We start from the raw sequence: 25,161 nt of genomic DNA, 5'->3' as shown, positions 1-25,161 counted from the left end.
GACGTTTGGGAGATATAGTAGCTCCACATTTAAAACTGCAACAAAAGCCAGCTCCGAGGACTACCCCTCACCGTAACAATACAGAAGAGCTAACTATCACTCTTACTTACCTGCACGATTTCATGTATTCCAGCCCCACCAAGTCGAGACTCCGTAAATCCTGGGGAATCTCCTACAGCTGCTACCACTCAGCAAACAGTGGGAGTGAGATGGGAAGAGAGGGTTAGGGGTGCTCCTTACCCTCTGTTTGCATCATTCCTTCGGAGAGTGAGGTTTGAGTAGAGCACCTTGCTACTCACAGCTGTGGAGCTGGAAAGGGCTCAAGGGATCTTGGAGCCAATCTGGCTGGAACCCCTTCAAACACAATATCCAGACTTAATGAGGCATGTCCTCCAGAAATCCCCTGAAAGGGAACTGGCAATTCAGCAGTACTCAGGACTCACTCCAGGCCTCGGTTCGGGGGCACCGCACTCAGGCTTGTGCATTTTGATAAAGTTCCCTGTGTAATTCTGATATTCACCCCTGATTAAGAACACCTGCCAGGACTCCTGGGTGTCTTGGTGGTTGAGCATCGGAGTGATCTCAGGGTCCCGGGATCGGGTCCCCATCGGGCTCCCTGCAGGGAGCTTGCTTCTCCTTCTGCCTGTGTCTCTGCCTCTCTCTGTGTGTCTCTCATGAATAAATAAATAAAATGTTAAGAAAAAAAAAACACCTGCCAATTCTTGGTGCTCTGTGTTTGCGTGCCTCAGTCCACAGACGATCCTCTAGGACTAGGGACCCTTTGCAACTCACTATAGATAATATGGGTCGGGCACAGTTGGAAGCACTCAATAAACTGTCGTATCATAACTAAATCAAGCTGGTTTGGATTCTTTATTAATTTCTCTACCACACATGAAAAAAAAATCTGAATTTCCAGTGGAATGATTTTTTTTTCTGTAAAACGAAGCACTGTTCCTAAGAAAATGTATTTTCTTTTCACTCTCTACTTTTATTGAGAGCATGCTAAAATCTAAGAACAGATATGCACCGCTCCAAAGGCTTATGATGGTCACTCTTCACCTACAACCGGATGAGACATTGGGCAAGAAGCTGGTAAATGGTGCAGGGTGGAAAAGGATAAGAAGTCCCAGCATTTAGTAAACGTGGAACCCTGAATTTGCCATCATTGCTGGTGTCCTACGTAAGCAGACACATATAGCTCGGTCTCCAGATACTCTGTAGGGCAAAGTAGAAAAGGAATATCTCTTAACCACAGCCTCAGTGCTTAGAGGCAGAGGGTGAGGGGGAATCACGCCCAAGATGAGAACGTTGCGTTTGTCCCGAGCTGGAGAGATGTGTGCTAAATATTTAGAATAAATAGGAAGGAAAATGTAGGGCCGTAAAACTGATAAAGCGTGGAAATGCCTATTTTCCCCCTAAAATATAACCGATTAATATAGGTGTTGATTTGTTTCATCCATGGAAAAATAACACTTCTAATGACACAAACTCCACCCCACTTAGTTGTACACTTTTTTAACTTGAACAAAGTTAAAAAGTACGACCAGTATTTCATTTCCCAGCATCCATCCTCTTCCCCATTCTTACTCCTTCAGGGAGGCACCCACTCTCCCACTGTCTGGCTACGTCTTTGGGTGAGAAATAATCAGTTTATAGCTCCAAGGATGAGCACACAATGATAAGCCTGGCATATTAACATGTTCTCTATTCCTGACCACAATGTTTGGTTCAGAAATGAGCATCTGACCCACATCATCATCACTATAAGAATCAGGCCGCCCCAGAACATTTGCTGGTACCAGTGGTAAAGAAGGGTATAGTTGGTTTACGCTAAGCCTGGAGGTGCTTGTTGGTCTCCACAGTAAATGAGACTACTTGAAAGGCATACGGAAGGAAAGAAGGAGCAAATAAGAGAGAGAGAGAGAGAGAGATGGAAAGAGGGAGAGAGAGGCAGGAAATAAATGGACTAAGGACCTTGTTGGAGGCTCTGGTTCCCAAGTGCCCCCCCACCCCCACCCCCAGACTACTTCCTTTGAGCTTCTCAGTTATGCGATGTTTAATTCCTCTGTTGGTTTAAATTGGTTTAAGAGAGCCCAATTTTGTGAGTTGCAAAAATAAAAATTCTACGTAAAACGTATATGCCAGGTGTTCTAAGATTCAGATCAAGCACCATGGAAAGGGTTTAGGGGTTTGACTGGGACTAGGAGGGTCCAGGGTGCCTCCATCCCTCTTGGGGTTGTGAGATCATGACATTCACAAACTCTCGAGGGAGGAAACTGTACATGTGTGCGTGTATGTGTGTTGCACACATGCCCAGTGATGTCTGAATTTCCTCTAAAGAAAGAAGGTCCTTCCAGCCAATCAGTGACGTTTCAGATCAACACCTTGTGAGCTCCAAGGTGGGAGCCCATGGCTTCGGATTGGCTTTCCAGAAGCTCCGAGGAAGGCTGACTTTGTAAACGAAGACATGTTGAGAGTCAAAGATCACATCAGGGCTTTCCCAGGGAAATCAAGACACTTATTTTACATTAAAGGAGTGAATTTGAAAAGTGAAAACAACAATTTCTTTTGGCTCAAAAATCTCCATTCAAGTCTTCTCCCTGTGTGTGCTCCTCAGCAAGTTAGTTTCACGCTCAGAAGTTTTAACTTAAAAGTGGGTTAAATCTATTATCACAAATCATTTTGAAATTCAAATGTTGTTACGGACATATGTATAGCTAAAAAATACCCAGTTTTCTTTCCGTGTTATAGAAATCTGATCTTCATAGAAGAAAAAGACCAGCAAGGCCTGTAGAGCTGAAGGGAGACAGAAAGCAAAGGTCATAGGATGAGGGGTGGCCAGGAGCAGCCGTGTCCATCTTGCGTGGACTCTTGGTTCAGTGCCCGGGGTCAGCTGAGGGCTTTCTAGGAGGCTGAGGGCACCACCTGGGGGTCACAGGGACACATGAGCACACATTAGCACAGTGTCCGAGGGACAGTAGTAAGAGCAATTTTGTGAACATTTCCATCAAGAGAACTGATCATCAGGGGTCTGGCAGCCTGCCCAGCTTATTATCCAGAGTAAACTCTGGCCCTATCTGATCTATTTAAATATTATGTCACCTTCCCAAAAATTGTCTCAAGTAAACCATCAAGTCATTCTCCTGGGACAAGCTGGGCCCCCAAAGTCACCCTCCCGAAGACTCAGGGGAGGTTCCTCGGAAGTCCTGTTAGAAAGACCATCAAGACAGGAGATGGTTACACAGATTTACATCTCGAGGGGGCAGAGGAAGAGGGGACAGTGACTCGTTTTCTAAAGTCGAGAGTGTAAGGGAAGGGAGGTCAGAGAGCAGACAAGAAGCCAAAAATTCAGTGCAGCAGAGGGACGTTACAGCTGCCCTCGTCACTGTCAGCCGTTGGACACACACCACCCCTTCTGTCTGTCCGTCTCTGACAGTGGGAGGGTCCCCGGGGTCATCAGAAGTCAGCGTTTCAGCCTGAGCTCCGCACACGCGGTGGACACGCCAAGCATCACGTTCGCACAGAAGGTGATAGGAAGTGTGCTTTCTGCCATGTAGGGTAGGTTTTCTTTCCAACACTTTATGTTAGAATTTTCTTCAGATACTTATGTGATGTTTGAGTCATGGCACAACGGTTATCGTTTTCATGTTCCTTTGAAACACATGCATCTGTGGCGTGTCACGATGATTGTTTCGCCGTGTCTGGGTCTCTGCGGAAAGGGCGGCTGCTTCTCTTGGCATCTTGCACAGAACACCTACACGAGCACGTGTAGCTCCTTTTGTGCATGCAACCAAGTGCTCACAACCGTCCGTGGTCTGTGGCTGCACCCGGAGACCATCTCCCCTCATGGGCGCTGCTCCTGGGGCTTCCCGGCCATCAGTCGTCCCCATGCCCACCTGGTGCCTGAAGCAGTTGGGAAGTGTGTTCTCCCGCCAGCGACCTTGGTGCAGAGGTGATCTCTTGCCAGCGACTGTCTACTCTAGTGACAGTTAAGAAGGTGATACGCTCCACTTCAACGATTAAAGGGACTGCGCCCCAGGTATTTTTTTTCCCTGGTGTCCCAAGTAAGGACACTGGGAGAAAAGAAGTGTCACAAGAGACAAATAAGAGCATGAAGTGTGAAGCTTCATCCACAAAGGGGAGAAACGTACCCGTTCTTTACGGCCTGCTCTTCAGATTACGTTGTTGTCACTTCCAAGCAAAGGAAGACGGCTCGCCGTGCAAATGCTAGCTTCCACAGGATGGAGTAAAAACCCTCCAGGAACACTAGGGTTCCCCAGAAACTGCTGAGATGAAAAGCACGTAGAAGCTGATGGAGATCGGCTCTTAAAGGGAATGTCTAAAGGACGGAGGGGACAGGGTGGAGCAGAAGGGGGACCAGGGGAAGGTCTGCCCTTGACTGGCCTGCACACTGGCCCTAGGCCTTGGCCAGAGGTCCTGGGTTTGGTGCCCCCATGCTGATCAATGCCGAGTGCTGACTGCCTGGGCGAGTGGGGTGGCCTGGACCCCGGGGCCCCTGCTCCTTGGAGCTGAGCCTGTAGGAAGGACATGTGGTGACCACAGTGGTCCCCGCCACTGTGTCAGTGACTCTCAGCATTGTAGGAGTCTGGGTGACCCACCGCAGGACAGCCTGTAGCGCATCTTCCGTGCAGCCCCGATCGACACGCTGTAGGTAACAAAGTCACCCCAGGGGCACAGCTTTGCTGAAATTCTGATTGGTCTCTATCCTGGGCAAACGTGTACGTGGAAGGTAAGCAGGGCAAAGCCCCACTGCAGACGCCAGAACGGTGCTCCTCCTCAGTCTCCTCTGGCGCCCATTCTCGATTCCCGTCACCCTCAGGCAATGATTCTGCTAATAGAGGGGCCTACCCCATGGCCCCTAGCATGTCTGAACCCCCATTGCCACTCATTTATTTTTGAAAGTAGTGAGGGGACTGTCAGAAGATAACCCCCGACCCTCCGTGCCCCATGTCCTCATCACCCTGTCTCCGCATCCGTCAACAACCTATCTCCTAATGTTCTCTGGGCATGGTGAGCACCAGGTGGCTGGGCAGCAGGCCTACCATGGATGGGGCCCCTGCTGTGTCCCTGGTATGATGAGTTCCCTGTGGAACTGGGACCGTCCCGAGTGGGAGCAGTACAGAGGCACTAAGTGCAGAGCGCAGACTGATGACAGGCCTTCCGCTCCTACTGCTGCTCTTCATCACTGGACCCAACTGCCTACCCTATCTGCTTATACCAAAGCCCTGTGGCCATTATCCAGAGGCATATCATGTGCTGAGATGGCACTTCAGCCTTCCGGGACATCGTCTTGCATTTAAAAAGTTGACCCATCTATGAGGGTAGTAGCTCTGATTCATATCATGTGTGATAGGATGAGGGGACCCTATGATTAGGTGCCTTCTTTTCTACCTACTTTGGTGGAAAATGGACACCATGCTCTGGTGCGATATTTTGTAGAATGTAGGGTTATTGGAGCAAATACTCTGCATGCACTCGGGTACAGAGGACCCGCAAGAGGCAAATCCCTACTCAGAATAGGTCAATCTTGGGATGCCTGGGTGGCTCAGTGGTTGAACATCTGCCTTTGACTCAGGGTGTGATCCTGGGTTCCTTGGATTGAGTCTCATATTGGCCTCCCGGCAAGGAGCCTACTTCTCCCTCTACCTGTGCCTCTGCCTCTCTCTGTGTGTCTCATGAATAAATAAATAACATCTTAAAAAAAAAAAAAAAAGATAGATTAGTCTCAGTGATGGTGGACTTTTGTGTCTTCCACCAAATGCATGGTCCCCACAATAGATGGGGTCATATCAGAGGCACAGCCTGGGAGATGTTCCCAGCAGAAGTGTGAACTGGGTATGCTGTGGTGAGGGGGAGCCCATGCTCCCAGGTTCACAGATAGCTTCCTTCCCTGTTCCATGATTGTCCCATTCAAGGCCCGTCCCTCCAGGCCTGGGTCCTGGCTGATGTCACCGGGATGAGCCGCTCAGCCTGAGTGGATGCTGCGGCCTCCTCCATGACTGAGCTCATTGAACATGGACATGCCAAACAATGATTTTCACACTTTTAACTTATATTCCCAGACTTCTTTGTCCCTGATTTTCCAACTTTTGATTTTACGTTGATTAACTTTTGTGGTTGCAGAAGAGCCAATGAGAAACAGTTTTAGGGCAGCCTGGGTGGCTCAGTGGTTATGCGCCGCCTTCAGCCCAGGGCGTGATCCTGGAGACTCGGGATTGAGTCCCACGTCGGGCTCCCTGCATGGGGCCTGCTTCTCCCTCTGCCTGTGTGTCTCTGCCTCTCTCTCTCTCTCTTTCTCTCATGAATAAATAAATAAAATCTTTAAAAAAAAACAGTTTTATCTTCCAATCCAGCACATCTGTCTCCTCTATATGTTCTCTAATCTTTTGCTTACAAAGTGAATCATTTTCTTTTTTCCTGTATGTTAGAAATACATAGTTAAATATAGTCAAACAAGCAAAAAAAGTTATTTCTATGATCTAATATTTCTTTTTTTTAGAAGATTTACTTATTTGGGGAAGGGCAGAGGGAGAATCTCAAGCAGACTCTGTGCTGAACGTAGAGCCAGAGGTGGGGCTTGATCCCACAACGCTGAGATTATGACCTGAGCTGGAAACCAGAGGCGGAGAGTTAACTGACAGAGCCATCCAGGTATCCCTATGACCTAAGATTTCTATGGAAATCTTAAATCCATAATTTCTTAGGCACATTTTCAAACTCAAGTTACTTGCAATCGTCTTGCCATTTGTTTAGCCTGACGTGAACCTGGGTCCCTCTCCTCCAGCGTCATAACCATTACCTGAAGGTCCATAGGCTCCAATAATTCTAATAATAGGCTTTTTCTTACCATCTTTCTAATCTCTATCCACTGCTCTGTTCCAAAGCCAATGCCATATATTTTAGTACTATTAGTACACATTTATATATGTTATCTACGGTCCTTTAACAAATGAGCCCAAAACTTAGCACAAGTACAAATGAAACATTATTTCTCTTGATTTAATGGTAGTTGGGTACTTTGTTGATTTTTTTCCTGGGCATGTTCATGCACATTCCATGGGCTGGCAGGTAGGTGGGAAAGCTGGGGCAGGTAGGTCTTTCTCTCCATGAGATCTTTCATCCAAGCTTCTTCTTCTTCTTCTTCTTTTTTCATCCAGGCTTCTATATAACATGGTCTTAGTGTGATGTCCCAAAGGGCTATGGCAGGAGTTGCAAGGCCTCTTGAGGTGTGCGTTCCAGAAGCGCCAGCACATCACTTCTGCTATGTTCTTCACCAGGGCCTGTCCTCAAGCCACCCCATGCTCCCTGGGACGTAAACTAGATGCCACCCCTTGGTAATGAGAGAAGTACGAAGCCATATAGCTGAGGGGAGGGGTTGCAGTAGTCACCTTTCCAACAACATGCCACACTTGCCCTTCTGAGGACATGGATGACCTGAGGAAGGACCAGTCATTGGAAGAGAGCTGCTGGCCACAGGGGGACACAACCACAGCACAAGTAGCTCTTCTTGCCTACAAGGAATTTCCATACAGAGACTCAGATTTGAGTCATCAGAAGCCAAAAGTCCTAGAAGTTGAGTAAGATGTGTCTCAGTGCTGAGCTGCCATCTGGGAATCACAGAGTCATGACACAGAAAACACGCTGATTTGTGCATTGCACATGCATGGTGCATGCCCAAGCATCATCACTGCATTGGTGAATCAATGGTTGGCCTCCATTTTCTGGCACACAATGACACGTCACCTGCCTGGAACTTGAGTGACCGTTCCTTTGACCTAGTGCCTGTCTTGTCTGTGAGCAGGACTTCCCAGCTCACTGCAGATGAGAACCCAGCTCTACCCATGCATTCACTCCTTCCAGCAGCAACGGAACCACTCACTCGTGTCCCTCTGAGTGGGGTACCAGCTATGGACCTCATGTCTGCTTACTGGTGCCTCCAATCTTTAGATGATAAACTCTTGGGTGGAACGTGCATTGTCTTACTCATGTTTCCTAATCCAAGGGTTTGGCGCAGTGCTTGTTACAGAGCTGGTGGGGTGGGCACACCCTAAGGAGGCCCCCGCTGGTGTCTGTTCTCTAGTACTCATGTCTGGTGTGAGCTCTCCCTGGAGGGTGGGCAGGGAATGCCATCCACATCCAACAGATAAAACAGGGCAAGGATACCATGACAGGACGCTCGAGACTGTGTCCTGGTTTATGGCAAATGGGGACAGATTTTGCACATGTGATTCAGGTTGACTCTGAATTGGCTGAGTTACTCAAAAGGGAGAATTTCTTGGGTGGGCCTGATCCAATCAGGTGAGCCCACAAAAGAGCTCCCAGAGCTTTCTCGGAGGCAGAGATGTGAGGAGGCAGGGACTTTGCCTCTCAACCATGGACTTTGAAGAGGAAAGCTGTCATAAACTCGATAGCCACGAGGAAATCCACTTGCCAGCAGCCCGAGGGGCTCAGAGTGGACACTTCCTTCACTGAAGTGTCCAGCCCGGAACACAGCCTGGCCAAGTACTGGATCTCAGCCTCATGAGACCTAGAGCAGAGAACCCAGCGAAGTCGGGCCCTGACCCTGACCCTGACCCATGGAGACAGTGACATAATAAATGCATATGGTTTTATGTCACAGAAGTTATGGTCATCTGCTGTAGCAGCGGAGCACAAGTGCAGCTGGTACCCGGGTCTATAGGATAAATGTACATGATGCATGTACCTACAAATTCACCGCAATGGACCGTGTAGTAGACAGCATAAATATTACTTTAAGATGCTGATAGTTGATGAAACCTGCAAGAGGGTGTGATTTATTTAGTGCAGCCTCTTAACCCCCCCACATAAAGCAATTATGGTTGGGAAAACGCAGGTGAACTATCTACAGACAAATTATTGATACGGTTAGGATTCGAGCCCTGATCCATTCATGATTATTTCATGTCTGCCTATAACATCATGTCCCTTCCTCTGTGAGAATATACAGGAGTTATCTTTAAAATGGTAGTAAAACTGTGGGGCTCTTGATTGGCTCCGTTGGTGAAACATCTGCCTTCACCTCAGGTCATGGTCTCAGGGTCCTGGGATCGAGTCCTGCATCGGGCTCCCTGCTCAGTGGGGCATCTGCTTCTCCCTTTCTGTCTTTCCCCTCTGTGCTCAGTGTCTCATGTAAATAATAAAATCTTTTTTTTTTTAATGGTTAAACCAGGAAAATTCTTGTATGTGTGCTGAGAGGCAGGCCCGTGGAATGAACTCCATGAAGTAGACGAAGATATGCGAGTCCCACTTCCGGAAAGGTGTAAATTGACTCTTGTTGGGTGAGAATCCTGCCTTGTGACTTGGTTTCTCTTGTCTGTCTCACCACCACTAAGGGATTGTGAAGGGCCATTTGGGCATCTCTCCTTATAGGGACCCCATCCTGAGGACCCATGGTCACTCCCGTAAGCATGTTAGAAGAGGCTCCTCATCACTGCATCTGGGGTTGCCTGCTGCCGCTAGAAAAGCGGTTTCCTTCTTTAAGCAAATAGAAATACTTGACAACACTTTTTACTTTCGGAGTGTTTTTTTTTTTTTTTTTTTAATTTTCTTGCCCCAGTAAATGTCTCCCTCTCCCCTCCATGATTGTTCTCTCATAGAGTTAGTGGGCAAATTTGTCATTCTAAATATCATTAAAATTGCTGTTATTTTGTGCTCTAATGTTGCAAGTTTGGTATAGAAATATTTATCAGATCATATTTATGATGGACGGTGATATGTTTAATTTACATGCACATTTTGTCGTAAAATTTCCTTGCCTCTGTTTTGGTCGTATTAGGTCAAACAAGCAGATAGTATTTTCTTATTAATCATGGCCCTTTTAAAAGAAACAAGTTTTTTCAGGCCACTAAAGGTACAAACCTTTATTTGCATGATTAACAGGCACAAGGACACTAAGAGATGCAAGATGTGACCTAGGAGAACACGGTGGACGTGATGCAAGAAAGAACAGAAATACGTGCAGCATGTATCTCACCGACTTAGTGAGATGAGTGAGGCTGATAAGAAGTTTCTTCTTAATTAGTGGGAAATACAGGTCTAATTGAAACAGAAGAAAATTCTAAGCCAGTTCAGGTGAGATTATGAGCATTCCTTGCCCACCTACCAGGCCCCACCCTTACTGCATATATATATCATGAACTCAATGGCTCCTTATTGGAAAAATGAAGGCGCACGAAATCCTGTCACTGCTCCTAAAGAAACGGTATTTAATTAAATCCACATTTCATATCCTCTATTCATGTATCAGGTATTTAAGATATCACCTTCCAGATCATATTGTAGAATAGTAGACAAACTAGATGAATATACTGGAAATTATCAGTATAATGAAATTCTAAACAAATCTTATCTGAGGAGCTGATGCTGATAATTCCTTTCAATGCAATGAGGTGCCTGTGGTGATATCAGCAGGTGGGGATTTTGAACAGCATAGAAATATCGGTACTAATGTCACCAAAGTGGGGGGAGCGAGCCAGGACACATCCGGGGAGAAGTGCGAAGATGAGATAAACCTCCACTCCGGATGCCCTGACCCCCCCCTCCTGATGAGGAGCTACTCTGGGAGCAGCACAGGGTCCCCAGGACCTGCGAGGACAGCAGCCTGGCTGGGGACAGCTCCCCGAAGCAGGTGGGGTGCACCGAGCTGCTCTGCACCCACCGCAGGTGCCCCAGGCAGGAAGGCCCTTCCTTTGAGGTGGGAAAATCAGAAGCATGCTTGAATTATGCCAAGAAATAAAGCAGCATAGCTTCAATAAAATAGTTTATTATCAGCTTGTTACCATGGGAACACAAAGATTGGAGTGGATACTACTTTACCTTTTTGTATGAAACCACTCTAAGGGGAAACATGATATAAAAATTAATAAACAAGAGTGGATATTTTTTGACATCAGTTGTTTATGAGGCCTGTACATTTTACCTTAAAGAAAAACAAAACTGTTTAACAATATTCAGATTGGGGAACACAGTCTTCATAAAAAAAGAAAACCGAATAAGTCAGTTTTATTTTGTTATCTAGGATAAAATTAACACTGAAAATGAAAAATTACAATAATTTTTTTACTTTATTTTCCATTCCATTAAGCAATAATATTTGTCAAGTTGAATTCCATCCTTCTGTTACTTCTCAAAGGCTAATATTTTCAAACACATTCTTCAACCAATTTGAACCAAAAATAGAAGCAGCAAGGTACTCTGTAACACATGGCATTTATTGTCCAAAAATAGATTTCTCTGAATCTGTTCCCTTATCTGTAGCGTTAATATGTAGATTAAAAGTTAGTCATTTTTTTGCAATAAAACTGTATGAGTCTATTCGAGTTGTAATACTCTATTTTAATATTTATCCGAATTATAAATTTCACCAAGAGCTCTCATCCTTAGGAATTTGGTTGGCATATATTTTGCTAATTGAAATATATTTGATATTCAACATTGTGTGTACTTAAAGCGTACATGTTGATGGGTACGTTTCTATATTGTAATATGACTGCCATTGCAGCACTAATTAGCACCTCTATCATCACATAATTATAATTTGCTTTTAGTGGTTGGAATAATTAAGATATAGTCTCTTAGCAAGTTTAATGATTGTAATACAATATTGTTGTCTGTGTTCTCCGCACTGTGCCTTAGATCTCTAGGAATTATTCACTGTTCATTGCAAGTTTGTCCCCATGAACAACATCTGGTTGGTCTCAAAAAACACCATCAAATGGAGGGCCTGCTCCTTAAAACCAGCTATTACAAACCAACAGATTCAAAATTAAAAAGTGTTAATATTACATAGATGACAGTCTTCGAAGTTGTCAGGACGAAGCCACAGTGTCCCTCAAAGAAATTGAAGAAACTTCCTAAATGTTTTCCAGACAGGCCAGCAGTGGAAGCATCTGTGAAACAACACAGGACTTGTCAGGGTTTCCATGCGATGAAAACTCTCTTGATCAATAATTACTGGGAAAAAAACCTGATTTTTAGAAAAAATCCAAAAAGTGTAAGATTTCTACAGTTTTCTATATATTTGAAACTACTCGGTCAGCTCAATACCAAGTAGGACCGGAGTCCTCAGTGGAGTCTTCACCACACCTGTTGAACGTGTGTTCATTGCCCATGGAGCCCCATGGGCGACTGTGCAGGTAGTAAGACGGCACGGCCCGCTCCCTTTTTCAGCGTTGGGAGCAGGTGTCCACACCGGCACACTATTGCAACTTCCTCCTTAACTACATGGAAACCATTGGTGTTTACTTTGGAAAGAGGAGATTCCTTTCCATCCATTGTCTGTAGGAACAGCAAACTAAGTCTGGAGTAGGTAAGATATGCTTTCTGGCTGCAGAAGATGCCCCGTGCACCTGTCTCCTAGTCTGTTCCCCATCACGTGACCCTCCTGCCACCTCAAGCCCTCTTGCTCCACCACGCCCCCCATCCATTCTCTCCTCCGTTGTAGCATCACACGGAAGTATCATTCTATCAACACTTCCCTTTATTCATTTTATCTCAGCTCTTTGAGGGCAGAAATTATCTTTCTTAATCCATTTGAGCCAAGTTTATAAACTAGAATTTAATGACTGATGGGTCAATATCTATCGAATTCATTGAGAAAACGATGAGCTCTCTAAATGTTGCATTTTATTTGGTGTCATACAATAAACCCACGGCAATTTTGCCAATAGAACAGCAGGAAATGCAACAAGTGTTGACTTAAATTAAAAAAAAAAAAACAAAAACAAAAAAATAACTGCACTAGAAGTCTAAGGGGAGAATCATACCATACAATTCCCCTTAGTATTATAATTGTATTTCAGCACATACGTGCACATTGTTGATGCAAAACCATTAGCTGTTTTTCAGTAGATACAGTGATTACATCTGCATAATATTGAGGTTGCATTTGCTTTTGCAAGAGCAGTGATGTGATCACTATTTAGAAAGGAGTATTACTAACATGAACCACATGGTAGAAAGCTTTCTTAAGATGGGATTGAGTTTCATAAATGTATTATATGAATTTAAGACATTAAAGTATAGTTTCAAAATGTTCTGCTTTTTTAATAGAAATGCAGTGTCAGACCACAACGCGATTTTTTCACGTTGTAATTTGCTTTGTAAACTTTTTACAAGAGTCTATAAAATTTATAAAAGGGTTAAGTGACACAAACATACTGACGTCATATTAAATTGCTTTTGCTGTAACGTATTTTTATCTTGTTGCTGAACATCTATTTTTATATTTAAGAACTATATATTTCATGGGCATCCCTCCTAACATGAGGAAAGGGTTTTCCCCAATGAACATTTTCCAGCATTAGTCTGAGTGAGAGCTTGATGTAAGTAAACAAGAAGACCCTTTTATATTTTTTTCAAACTTCCATTAGCAATTATATTTATATCATATATATCATATTAGAGATAAGCCACGATATATCAATTCCGTCACAAGGAACAAAAATAAATCCAACATAAAAAATGTTCACCTGTGATTACACTTTAAAGTGGCCCTGGGGGTCCCAGGAGGGCTCAGGGGTTGAGCGTCTGTCTTTGGCTCAGGTCATGATCCTGGGGTCCTGGGATCGAGTTCCGCATCAGGCTCCCTGCATGGAGCCTGCTTCTCCCTCTGCCTGTGTCTCTGTCTCTCTCTGTGTTTCTTGTGAATAAATAAAATCTTAAAAAAAAAGTGGCTCTGGGGACTCTGGGCTTTGCAACGAAACTGAAAACACAAGCAGTTCAACTGAGCAATTGCCAGACTGGTAGCAATAAAAGCAAGAAAAGAACATGTTCTTTGGGAATCCTTACAGATTTGCCAATATTCAAGCAATATCCAAGCTGTATATATGGCAGGTCTGTCCTCCTTGGTTTAAAACATGACTATTCCTTTTCCAAATGTGCAAGTTCTGTGAAAATAGTGGGGTGTCAGTAAAGTTGCAGCAATTGCACAGAGCCCAGCTGCCTGTGACGTCCAACATCTTTCCTGGAGTTTTGTCTCCTGGAGATTGCATGTAGTTCCAAACTCCCCAGCCTCACTCCCCTTCGCTCTATCGATCTCTCTTTCTCTCTCTCTTTCCCACTTTCACCTGAGTTTTCCACTTAACATTAGCCCTGACGGATGACCCAGAAGAACCTCAATGTAGGGATGCCCTGGGCGGCTCTGGTTGGACTCTATCGGTACATGAGGACATCTGTTTCCCAGCAGGGCCAGATCTTTGGAGTATGTCCCTCTTGAAATAAGGAAAACAAATGGACAAAACCCAAGCAAAATGTTTTCCCCTCAGAAATGCCCAGACCAAAAATGCGTGTGGATAATTTGAGGGAATGAAATATTTCAAATAGGAGTCAACGTAATGCAGTGACAAAGAGATAGAGACTTTGGAATCAGATATGCTTGTGGGTTTTGGTTCTTCCTGCTAATTTGACATCAGCCCTGCCACTGACTTCTCCAAGTCTCAGCTCTATCCCTACAAATGGAAAAGCATTGCCTCCTTCAACCAACAATTATAAATATTAAGTAGTCAAGGTACAGTACTATACAGCCCAGTATATTATATCCTTATGTGTGATGTATAATATTAACCTAAATATATGTTACAGTATAAAATATAAAATATATGTAATATGTTTTACAAGTATAATTTAAACTCACAAATAATTGGTAAGTACCTTGAGCTACTTCTGCTCACCCAGCATGACCAATGCCATGCCTGTGAGCACGTTTCACCTGTAGGCTAGTGTCCCGAGATGCTCACACCTTCACTCCCATCACTACTTCTCTGTCCTCAGTTTATTTATTTATTTATTTATTTTTTAAATTTATTCATGAGAGACAGAGAGAGAGGCAGAGACACAGCAGAGGGACAAGCAGGCCCCATGCAGGGAGCCCGACATGGGACTCGATCCCGGGACTCCAAGATTATGCCCTGGGCCCAAGGCAGGCGCTTAACCGCTGAGCCACTCAGGCGTCCCATCTGTCCTCAGTTTAGATCAGCTACCCGTGTTGATCATTACAACATTCAAGTACCTGCAATTGTACCAGTTATCTGCTGCCGTGAGAATGTGACGTAACAACTCAAAACGCTGGTGGCATAAAAAAACACGTCTTCATTGGGTTCATGAATTTGTGGGGTTTAGCTGTCAGCCTGGGTGGCTTGCTGGCTCATTCACCCATTTGCAGCTGTTATGGCTTCTGAGGGGCTGGTTGACTGGCAACTGATCTAAAGGAGCTGCAGGTGGCATAATCTGGGCAACTCAGCTTTGCCCCATGTTTTTTTTATTATTTTTATTTTTTTTTTAAGTTCTGGTAAAACATTTATTTTGAAAATTCATTTGGTGCTTGGATGATAAACAGAAAACAGGAGCCAGTATCTTTTATTTTATTGCTTTACTCTTTAGCCCTATTTAAGTTCTGAAAAACCAAAATAGGATGTGATCTCCGTAGAGATGAGCACCGAGCACTTGCTCAGTACCTCAGGTGAGAGCCCACGAGGGGTCCCCACTCATGAGGTGTGTCAGAGCCACCTGTCCAACTTCGGACCCGGGGCCAGACGCCAGCGAGGACCCTGTGTGTTGGGCCGTGTGTGCACTGGCCCCCCGTCGGGGTCACACTCCCCCCACCCAGAGGTCATTTGCTGGATGCATGAGTCCCACCAAAGGAGCGTCCCTGCGTCAACACTCTGCCCTGGGGTCGGGCGTGGATCAGAGCTTCGGGTTCTGGAGGGAAGGATAAATCCCCTTGTTGTTAAGGGATGACAGAGCCGGGGATTTCCTAGGAGGGGAAACAAATTGTCCCTGATTGATAGGAAACCATCACTGCCGTCTGTAGCATTTATTGGCTCCTGAGGTCCCAGGATTGAGTCATTTTAGGACAGAAATACTGTCAGGCCGCTCTAGGCCAGAGAATAAGCTTCTTCTCTACCGGACCTGCAGGCATCCAGAGAAGGTGAATTCACATAATTTAATGGCTGGTTTTGGCTCATTAGTAAAACGATTTCTTTCCAACAAACGAAGCCAATGCAGAAGTGGAGAACTCATTTATGGTAATTCTCTATTCAGCAATTTAGGGACGCCCTTTCGGAGATTGCTTCCTAAAAGATTTTCAGAAGAAAGGAATCGATGTGGCTAAAAACTCTGTCCCTCAAAGCCTCACGGAGAACTGGGCTCCTTGGTGGTCCTCAGGGGAGGTTAGCTGGAAAATGTCACAAGAGGGGTGACTGCAGGTGGCAGGTACAGGCTGGGTTGGGACAACCCCATCCTCCTGGTCGTGGCGTAGAGAAGAGGCCCTGCACAGGGCCTGCTGGCCGTCCTCGGGTGGACGCGTGATCAGGATCCTTCAACAGCTCTGCCTCCATGACTTGACCCAGAGGAGTCGCTGGGGAACTTCATTGTCTGGCTCTCAGGCTGCTGAGCTAACAGGCAGCGGAGATGGATGGGCCCCACCATGACTAGGGCGATGATCTGAGTTTGTGCCCCAAACTGGGCACAGTTGAGGGTGAAAGGCAGTACTCTGACAAGCACCCTGGGACCACAAGGGTAAGTGGTCTGCTCCTGGCAAAGCTGCTGTGGATGGTGGTACCCAGACTGGGTGGACTCTGGAGGCCCCGTTGGATGGCTGTGGTCGGCCTCCTCTAGGGCTGGTCGGGGGGCAAGAGTAGCTGCTGATCCCACGTGAGATGGCCCCCGTGCTGCAGTCGTCTGCCAGAAGCACCGTCTCCTTCAGTTCAGGGATATCTGGTCCCTTCACTAGTAGGACACGGGTCCTCCTGATGTCTGGATGGCGTGCTGGTGGACCTGCAGCTGGGTGGCCAGCCTCGCCTCTGTGGGGCCTGGAGCATCCCTGACCTGAAGCTCTTGATTTCTTAAATTCACATTTTCAGTCATACATTCCCCACGTCTCTGTTCTTTACCCGACCGCTGTTCAATTCACCCACCAATCCATTTATTGAGATTTCACATTTGATTTTTATTTGTCTGTCCCCCATTTTTATTTCGAGACTATGTTCTTTGATGTTCATTTTATGTAGCAGCCTGTTCCTCCTTAACAGACTCTTTTCTCCTCTGCTGATATTACTGACATATATTTTTAGTTTCTTCTCTTTCCTCCAAGTGGGCTTTTAGTCTGTTCGTCTGTTTAGTCTCTGATTTTGATTTTGTGATTTAATCGAGTATAGGGTGATCTCTATCTGCCCGCTCTTATGTAAGTTAGAGGCTGATCCGTGGGTGGGCTTGTGGACTGGGATGCACTGGGATTGTTCGTTCATGGAGGGAATCTCATCTTAGCACATGTAAGTGTTTTTCCTTTTGGATGGTGATGTTCCAGCTGCACCCCAATCCACACCAGAGCATTCTCTTCCTGGTTGCTACCATTGGGCCACCATCATCCCAGGAACCAAGCAGGAGGAAAGGGTGGGGACTCAGTATCCACCAAGTAAATCTCAATCCAGGGACCTGTTTTAATTACACTGCTTCTTCTGTGCCTTCTGTTCCCCATTCTGCTTAATGCTTTCTGGAAAACACCTCCAATGTTCTGTCACACGAGAGAGGAGTAGCCATCTGGATTCTCAAAGTAAAGAAGCTATAGGGGGTCTTAGCATTTTTTTTTAAAAAAGAACCTAGAGTAAAAAAAAAAAAAAAAAAAAAAAGAACCTAGAGTAAGCATTCAGCTTTAGCCCCAAGTTCGCCCATCAATGTGTCCTAGATGCGGCCAATCTCTGAGCCTTTGGGGGATGTGGTCGGGTAATTTGTTCAGCGTGATCCACTGCTGACATAGGCTTCCCAGCTGCTGGGTTAATTGCCGCCAGTTATCTGTTTCTCACTCTTCAAAATGCTTCTTGTCCCTTCTGTTCTCTTTTTTCCCTGAGATAATATGTCTTTTGAAAAGTCCCTTCCTATCACCAGTGGGATTCAATGGAAGTGTCAACTCAATCCGCCATATTGATGTAGAAATCGGAACCCAACAAGAGCAAGACATGTACCATTAAAGACGCTTTTTGGGGGGTACAGTGTTGATGTTATAACAGTGTGCCCCAGAAGGACTTTAGAATGGCACCCCAACATTCACCACAGTGCTAAGCTGGAAGATGAAATAAGAAGATAGGGATCCCTGGGTGGCGCAGCGGTTTGGCACCTGCCTTTGGCCCAGGGCGTGATCCTGGAGACCCAGGATCGAATCCCACATCAGGCTCCCGGTGCATGGAGCCTGCTTCTCTCTCTGCCTGTGTCTCTGCCTCTCTCTCTCTCTCTCTCCTTGTGTGACTATCATAAATAAATAAAAATTAAAAAAAATAAAATAAAATAACCCAAGTATGAATCATTAAAAAAAAAAAGAAATAAGAAGATATGATCAGTTCAAGATGCGTGCTTCAATGAAAACCCTAAGAATAGGGTCAGTGTGTTAGTCTGTGGGTTCCCCAGAGTCCTGAGCAAAAACAAATAGAACACAGAATTTTTTTTTTTTTTTAAACACAGGGATTTTCACACCTAAAAGAGTAAGCTCAGTAGAGGGGGATATATTCAGTTTTTGAATGGTGATTAAATCCCACACCATTTGAAAATGGAGCTCATGGGGCACCAGCTGTTGACTCCAGTTTTTTTTTTTTTTCTAATAAATGGAGGAGCGTACATTAACATCTCAGCCATATGAAATGCACCCAAAAGTAGAGCGGAACTGTCATCAAGTAAATTTACATGAGTTTGAGTTATTTTTTATGCAGCGCATTCAGACACTTTCTGTGAATTATGTTTGACACAATTTTTTTTAGTAACTTGATGTCTTGGTCAATATCAATGTTTTGAAGGTATGCGTTTTAAATTCTAAAATATAGTACAGCTAAGTTTTCTTGCCACAGGAAGGAAAATGTGACACTGGCTTTTAGTGGTTTGCATTTAAACAAAAACTATATATATTTAGTTCATTGTTCTGATTTTTATGGCAGCATAACTCACTTGTCGAATCCTTAGGCTACACATATCATATATTTCAAATTACATTTTTCTCTACTGTCTGTCATTTTGACCAATATTCCAAGTGGGACCAGTAATGCAGTAGAGGTGTGCCACAGTTCTCGCTCCTACTTGGTGGTGGGTTCTATACCGTCATAGTGACAATAGAAAAAAGTTGTGGCTGAGCAACACTATTTCCATTGGTTTCATAGACAGAGTCACAAACTTGGGAAATCTCCATAAATTGAAAGCCTGGAGCTTGCCATTGGCATTAATAATGCTGACATTAGTTGCATTAATCTAAGAACCTTTGATGAGACTGCAGGGGCCAATCACAGAACGGTTTCAGTAGGATCCTTCTGTGTTTTCCTTGGAGCACGAACGTAACATAAATGCATTTTATTTCACTTAACAAGTAAATGAATCAAATATTAAGAAGTCACATGAGCTACAAATGTAAAACATGCCCTTTGAAAGTTATGTCATCCATCACAACTACAAAAGTGAGCAGGCTTTAAAAAAATTTAGAATATCAGTTCAGCTGAATTTATCCTTAATCAAGATGGGAACTATTGTGTGTTTTGTTTTAATGGTTCCTTTGCTATCTCCAAGTGCTAAGTGATATTCCTATTGTTTCTCATCTATGTACATACAGGGAGGTAGCACCTGCCCCTTAGAAAACGTGACATACCCAGTTTCTAGCAGCAGTACGTGAAAATCTTTAATAATTAAAAAACCCAAGAAGAATAGGCTTAGAAAAGGTCTCTGCAAAAAGTGATAATATTACTGCAAAGAGCTTCAGAGGAATCCAGCAGTTGATTTACTTTAATAATTTAGAGTCAGCTAATTCTTTCTTTTCACATAAATATAATGACGATATATTTTTCTTTATCACATTTAAATTATTTCTAACTTTAATATGACTATTCTTTTTTTATGGAACTATATTAACTGATTAAGATTTGAGGGATAATTCTTGTTCTGTGTTACAACAGGCCACTTCATTATCTTTTTTCAAATTTCTCCATGTCAAAAAAACATATTTTTTAAGCTTCATAAAATTAAATTTACATTTAAATACAATCCATTCTGCTGAAAAAAAAAATCCTTGAATGAAGAGTGGTTTTGTCATAGCTATAAATGTGGAGCTTTAGGATTATGTCAACCACATAAATTGAAGTATTTAAATGAAATGAAATAAAATTCTGCATAATACTATCCATGTGCTTATTAGAGAGAGATCACCTTTAATATATGATCTACCAAAGTAAGCCCAATTAGTGTTCCGAAATGTCTCAGCGCCAACAATCTGGGGAAAAATGAAAAAAGTATAGTCTTTCAGAATAGATTATATTTCACAGATGTCCAGAAGATGCTGAGATATGGCTTTTGGAGGGAATGATAAATTGTGTGCTATTACTACTGCAAATTTACTTATATCAGTTTTGATTTTGTGTGCAAATAAATAATTTAAAACAATATATTGTCCTGGCATTGATGTAATTGACTTAATTCTGCTTCCTTACAACAAATTATATGAAATAAAATGATAACATTTGTTTAATTTGTCAAGGAAATTGAGCCACAGACAATGAACCCCAAACAAAGATGAAGCTCAGTTTTATGCATTGTACATTTATTATGTTAATTTGATCATGATAACAAAAACCTTTGCAAACAACTGACAATGCAAACAATACTAACAAGCAGAAAAATTCAAGCTAATAAATTACCCCCAAAGTATTTTTTGGCCACCTCCAGAACAGAGAAATAAACATCTGCTATTTGACAAAGACCCAGTCTATGAGATTTTGGCACAGCAGCCTGAGCTGACCTTGACAGACATAAGAGACCATCCGTTTTGAGTGGGGCTCAGAATATGGAAGGGCTCTGAGGTCCAGGTGGTCATTCGGGCAGCCCTGTCATTGGAACAACACAACTCAACGGACATCAGGGGTCTCCCTGCAGTTGGAAAATACCCGGGCATCCCCAGGATGAAGCTCTCAAAGAAGTCAGGGTAATGGACTCAGTTTTGGACATCGTAGCACATTGCCGTACTCTGTACAAAAATAGCTCTCAAGAGCTACGGACCTGGTAGTGATGGAGAGTCAAACTGGACACATCAAGTGACCATGTGATCAGAACGGCTCTTTCATAGTCCAGGTTCTGTGAATGCCAACAAGTCAAAGGTAGGGGTGGCCCAGCTGACACCTATCCTGAGGTAGAGATAGTACATTCCAGACCAGACACGCACAGAAGGAGAGGACACAAACAAGCTCCATGCGTAGGCAACCTCCTGTCACCAAGAATGCCACATGGTAGTTTCCTCCTTGGCTCAAATTTAAGTCCACTTTGGGGTTGTTTTCTGACTCACTAACGGAGGAGGAAATCGGCAAAGCTGCCTACTAGCTGCATTGCTCAGGACAGCATGCTAGTTAACGCTGGAGGAGGGCTCCACCAAAGCCCAACTCAAGAGTATCCTGAAGAATCGCAGGGGGGAAGCATCATCCCAATGGACACTGTTCACCCAGCTTGTGTAGAAAGAATAGCCAGGGTAGGAATATAGTCTGATTCATGGGAATGATGGCTAGCTCAGCTGGTTGGTCGTGGATAAAGAAAGATTAGAACACTGGACTTGAGGAAGAGTCAAGTTGGCCGACTTGAGAAGTGAAGACCTTCGCTCTCAAACTCACACAACAGCATTCATCTAGAGATTCTCTACCTCAGGCTTCCAGAGTATTTAACCAATGGACACAGGGATCTGGACTGCAAACACACTCCACTAGAGACCTGCTAAAGCTCTGGATACATCATGGAACCCAGTGAATGGGTATCTGGGAATAACAGTAGCAGGACCTTCCCTCTCAAGAGGGGCACAGGCCTCGCTCAGCACCAGGACCTCGGTGGCAGGGCTGTGGGGTGGTCTCACCATAGCCTCTCCTTGGAGATTCTGGGTACCTGGTCCTTAGTACGAGGGCTACCCGTATCATCCAGAAGTTGTCGCTCTTTTCTGTTACATGGAATCATTATCATTTCCATGTGTTTTTTCTTCTCTGTAGATAAATTGCTTCTCATAAACTTCTTGTAGAGCCTGTGGGCCTCCTCCGCATGTGCTCAGACTTACCTGGACGCTAAGGATATGCAGGATTAGCTCAAGTGTCCCCCTGAGCCATGCCTGTTCACAGATGTAGCCTCACACTTGTCATCTGCGACCAAAGTGTGCCTGCATCTGGTGGGCATTAGTTTTAAGGCATGTTGACCATAGAGCAGATGCTGGTAGAGTGATAAGACTGAAGATATTTGATTTTCAGTTGGATAAAACACTGATAATGTGTGTGTGTGTGTGTGAGTGTGTGTGTGTGTATAAAATGAACAGACGAACCAATATAACCATTCAATACTTCCTATCTCAAACTTCTGTTTCTTGAGTCCAAATTGAAAAAAATAAACCTTATAGATTTGAGTTAGAGATTAAAAAGAATATGTGATTCTCTTCAAAAGCTGCTTCCCTTCCTGGAGGGGACTAGGATGAGAACATAAATCACTTAGGACACTAGTACATCCCATCAAGGCAAATCAAGATAAGTGTTTATTACACCCCATCTCCTCCCCCCTTCAAAATTTATACTGTAGAACAAACACTGAAATGTCTGATGGAAAGCTGAAAATTGAATCTTCATCATCCGATGTTGCTGAAGTTCCCCCAATCTCCCATCAGGAGAAAGCCCTTGGGAAGATAATATAAGTGTGATAGACATACAGAGGAAATTAAGGTGCTAAGATACTGCACGTCTCTCTGGCTCCGAGAGTCACCAGAGCAAGGTTTCTGAATCACTGAGAACCCGGCTTCATCCCAATAAAAATCTCTCTCCCTCATTTAGTATTATTTATTTTTTAAAAGGTCTTATTTATCTATTCATGAGAGACACAGAGAGAGAGGCAGAAACACAGGCAGAGGGAGAAGCAGACTCCCTAGAGGGAGCCTGATGAGAGACTTGGTCCTAGGACCCTGGGATCATGACCTGAGCTGAAGGAGACGCACAACCCCTGAGCCACCCAGGTGCCACCAATGGCACCTTTTTCTATACTTGCTTGCATTTTTGCTTTAATGTCTCCTGCAGAACCAGGTCCTTTTGGTGTTTTGGGCATCTTTTCCTTTTTTTTTTTTTTTTTTTTTTGGAAGGATTCCTGGCCTTTTTGTCCTTGGTGTTGATGTGTTGATGGTTTTGAATCTTTTCCATTCTGGTTTTATTTTTGTGCCTTTTTGGCTGGAGTATCTCGTATAGATTTTTTTTTCCTGGAGGCTTGTCTTCAGCCTCCTCCTCCTCACCATCATCATCATCACCACCACCACCACCATCATCATCATCTTCTTCATCTTCATCAGCAGTAAGTTTTACTTTTTTTCCTGTGGAAACCTGTTACCACTTGTCGGGGCGGCGCATGTTCCAGATATGTTAAGGAGCTCACATGGTCCTCTGACTCTGCATCTCCTGCCGTCCACCTGTGTCACAGGTTCTGAACCACATTTCCTCCATGGGACCACAGGTGGTTTATTTCCAGGCCCTCAAGGGAGACCATTGGTCTTCAAAGTTGCCAGAGCAACATTAATTGGATTGCCTTGGTCCATTGCCTCTGCTTCCACGATGTGCGATTATCCATCCTTTGCACTAGCCGCTAAACTGACCGTTCTTAAAGATAATTGGTATTTGTTTCATCATTATCCACCTTAGAGTGCTCATCTTTGTCACCCTTTAGTTCATCTGCAAAGATAGTTCTGGGCCTCATGTCCACATCCATCGAACCTTCCATGGGGTGGTGGCGTGCATGTAGGCGGGAGAGAAGGTGGACAAAGATAAACAGCTACCATCCCAGCGAACAGCCATGCGGGAAGGAACCAGGCTAGGGGGTAAATGAAATAATTTAAACTGGAAGGGATAGTTGTGTAAACTCCATCATTTTAGGGAGGGAAAAAAAAAGGTCACGTGTCTATATTATTTGACCAGATCCCTGGATTATACAAAGAAATAAATTTTGAGTTTTTTTTTTAATTCCTTGTCCCATATTCACTTGACTATGATGGCCTATAGACCCTTATGATCTAGGGTAATTTATCTGTCTCCACTGGCTAATGCTGAGACTCCCATTAATTGCACACATTTTTAAGTCAACTTTACATAAAATTTGAAGTGCCTATTTTTTCATTCCCTTTCTCTTCTAAAACTATTTATTAATTAGTTCTTACGTACCAACTTAAGTTAAGCTGTCACTGATTAGGACCACTTATCTTGCTCAAATAAAGATCACAAAATAAAGGTTACAATTAAAGTAACCTATGAACTATTGCATCAAAACTATGGGAGAATTCACTACTTTTTAATTTTTGTTCTTGTGAAATAACTTGGCAGAGTATGCAAACACAGTCATTATTTTGTGGTTTTTCAGTTATATCACAGTCATGCTTCATTAGTATCATGAACGACTACTTCCGAAAGTTGCACAGATGCGATTTTTTAAAATGTCATTCTTTCATCTGTAGTTTGCAAAAGGGACAACTATGTGCACTGGTAAATTTCCATTTAGCTCTTAAGTATATAGAATTGCTAATTCCTTCAAGACATAAAACCAGCATAAAGTGACCTTGAAAAATGAGAGAAGCTCCTTAAAATTACTGGCAAGCTTTCTTTAGTAGAGTCCTTTAGTTAGAAGTCATCCAAGATGCCCGGGGACCAGTACCCAGCTTCCAGAGAGATGGGTGTCTAAATGCCACAGTGAAGTCAATCCTGTGAGGTATGTCCCATAACATATATTACATTAATGGCATTGTATTTTATTTTTTTATGTGAACATCCAATTATTAAGAGATGCTTCCCCCCAAATGTTTCATACCCATGGATGGTGACTATTTCCATTTGTCCTTGTAGGTCCACCTCACTTTGTAACCCTGTGTGGCCTGGGGGCCCCTGCCCTCTCGGCCTTGCATTAGTGGGAGGAGATGGACACCAGACTGAGAGGGAGGGTGGGGTGTTCATTCTCCTGATTCCCTCCTCACTGGTTTGCTCTCCCACCCAAGCTGCTGCTCTGGAAGGAGGCTGGGTCTTCTCTGGGCTCTGAGGCCACCCCAGCCCATGGCTCATGTCCTTGTCCCTGCTTCCACTATGTCCTGTGGTTCCCCAAATAGGCCTCACAAAA

At 44.0% G+C, this 25,161-nt stretch overlaps 1 pseudogene; it reads right to left on the bottom strand.

Moving 5' to 3' along the window:
• Window positions 1-4,420: 4,420 nt before the first annotated feature.
• Window positions 4,421-23,781, bottom strand: LOC112656241 (nucleophosmin-like; annotated as a pseudogene).
• Window positions 23,782-25,161: the final 1,380 nt, after the last annotated feature.

The sequence above is a fragment of the Canis lupus genome, chromosome 26, assembly GCF_003254725.2.
Source record: "Canis lupus dingo isolate Sandy chromosome 26, ASM325472v2, whole genome shotgun sequence".
NCBI lineage: Eukaryota > Metazoa > Chordata > Mammalia > Carnivora > Canidae > Canis > Canis lupus.
The sequence above is the reverse complement of the archived record's forward strand: the minus strand, read 5'-3'. Positions and strand labels throughout refer to the sequence as shown.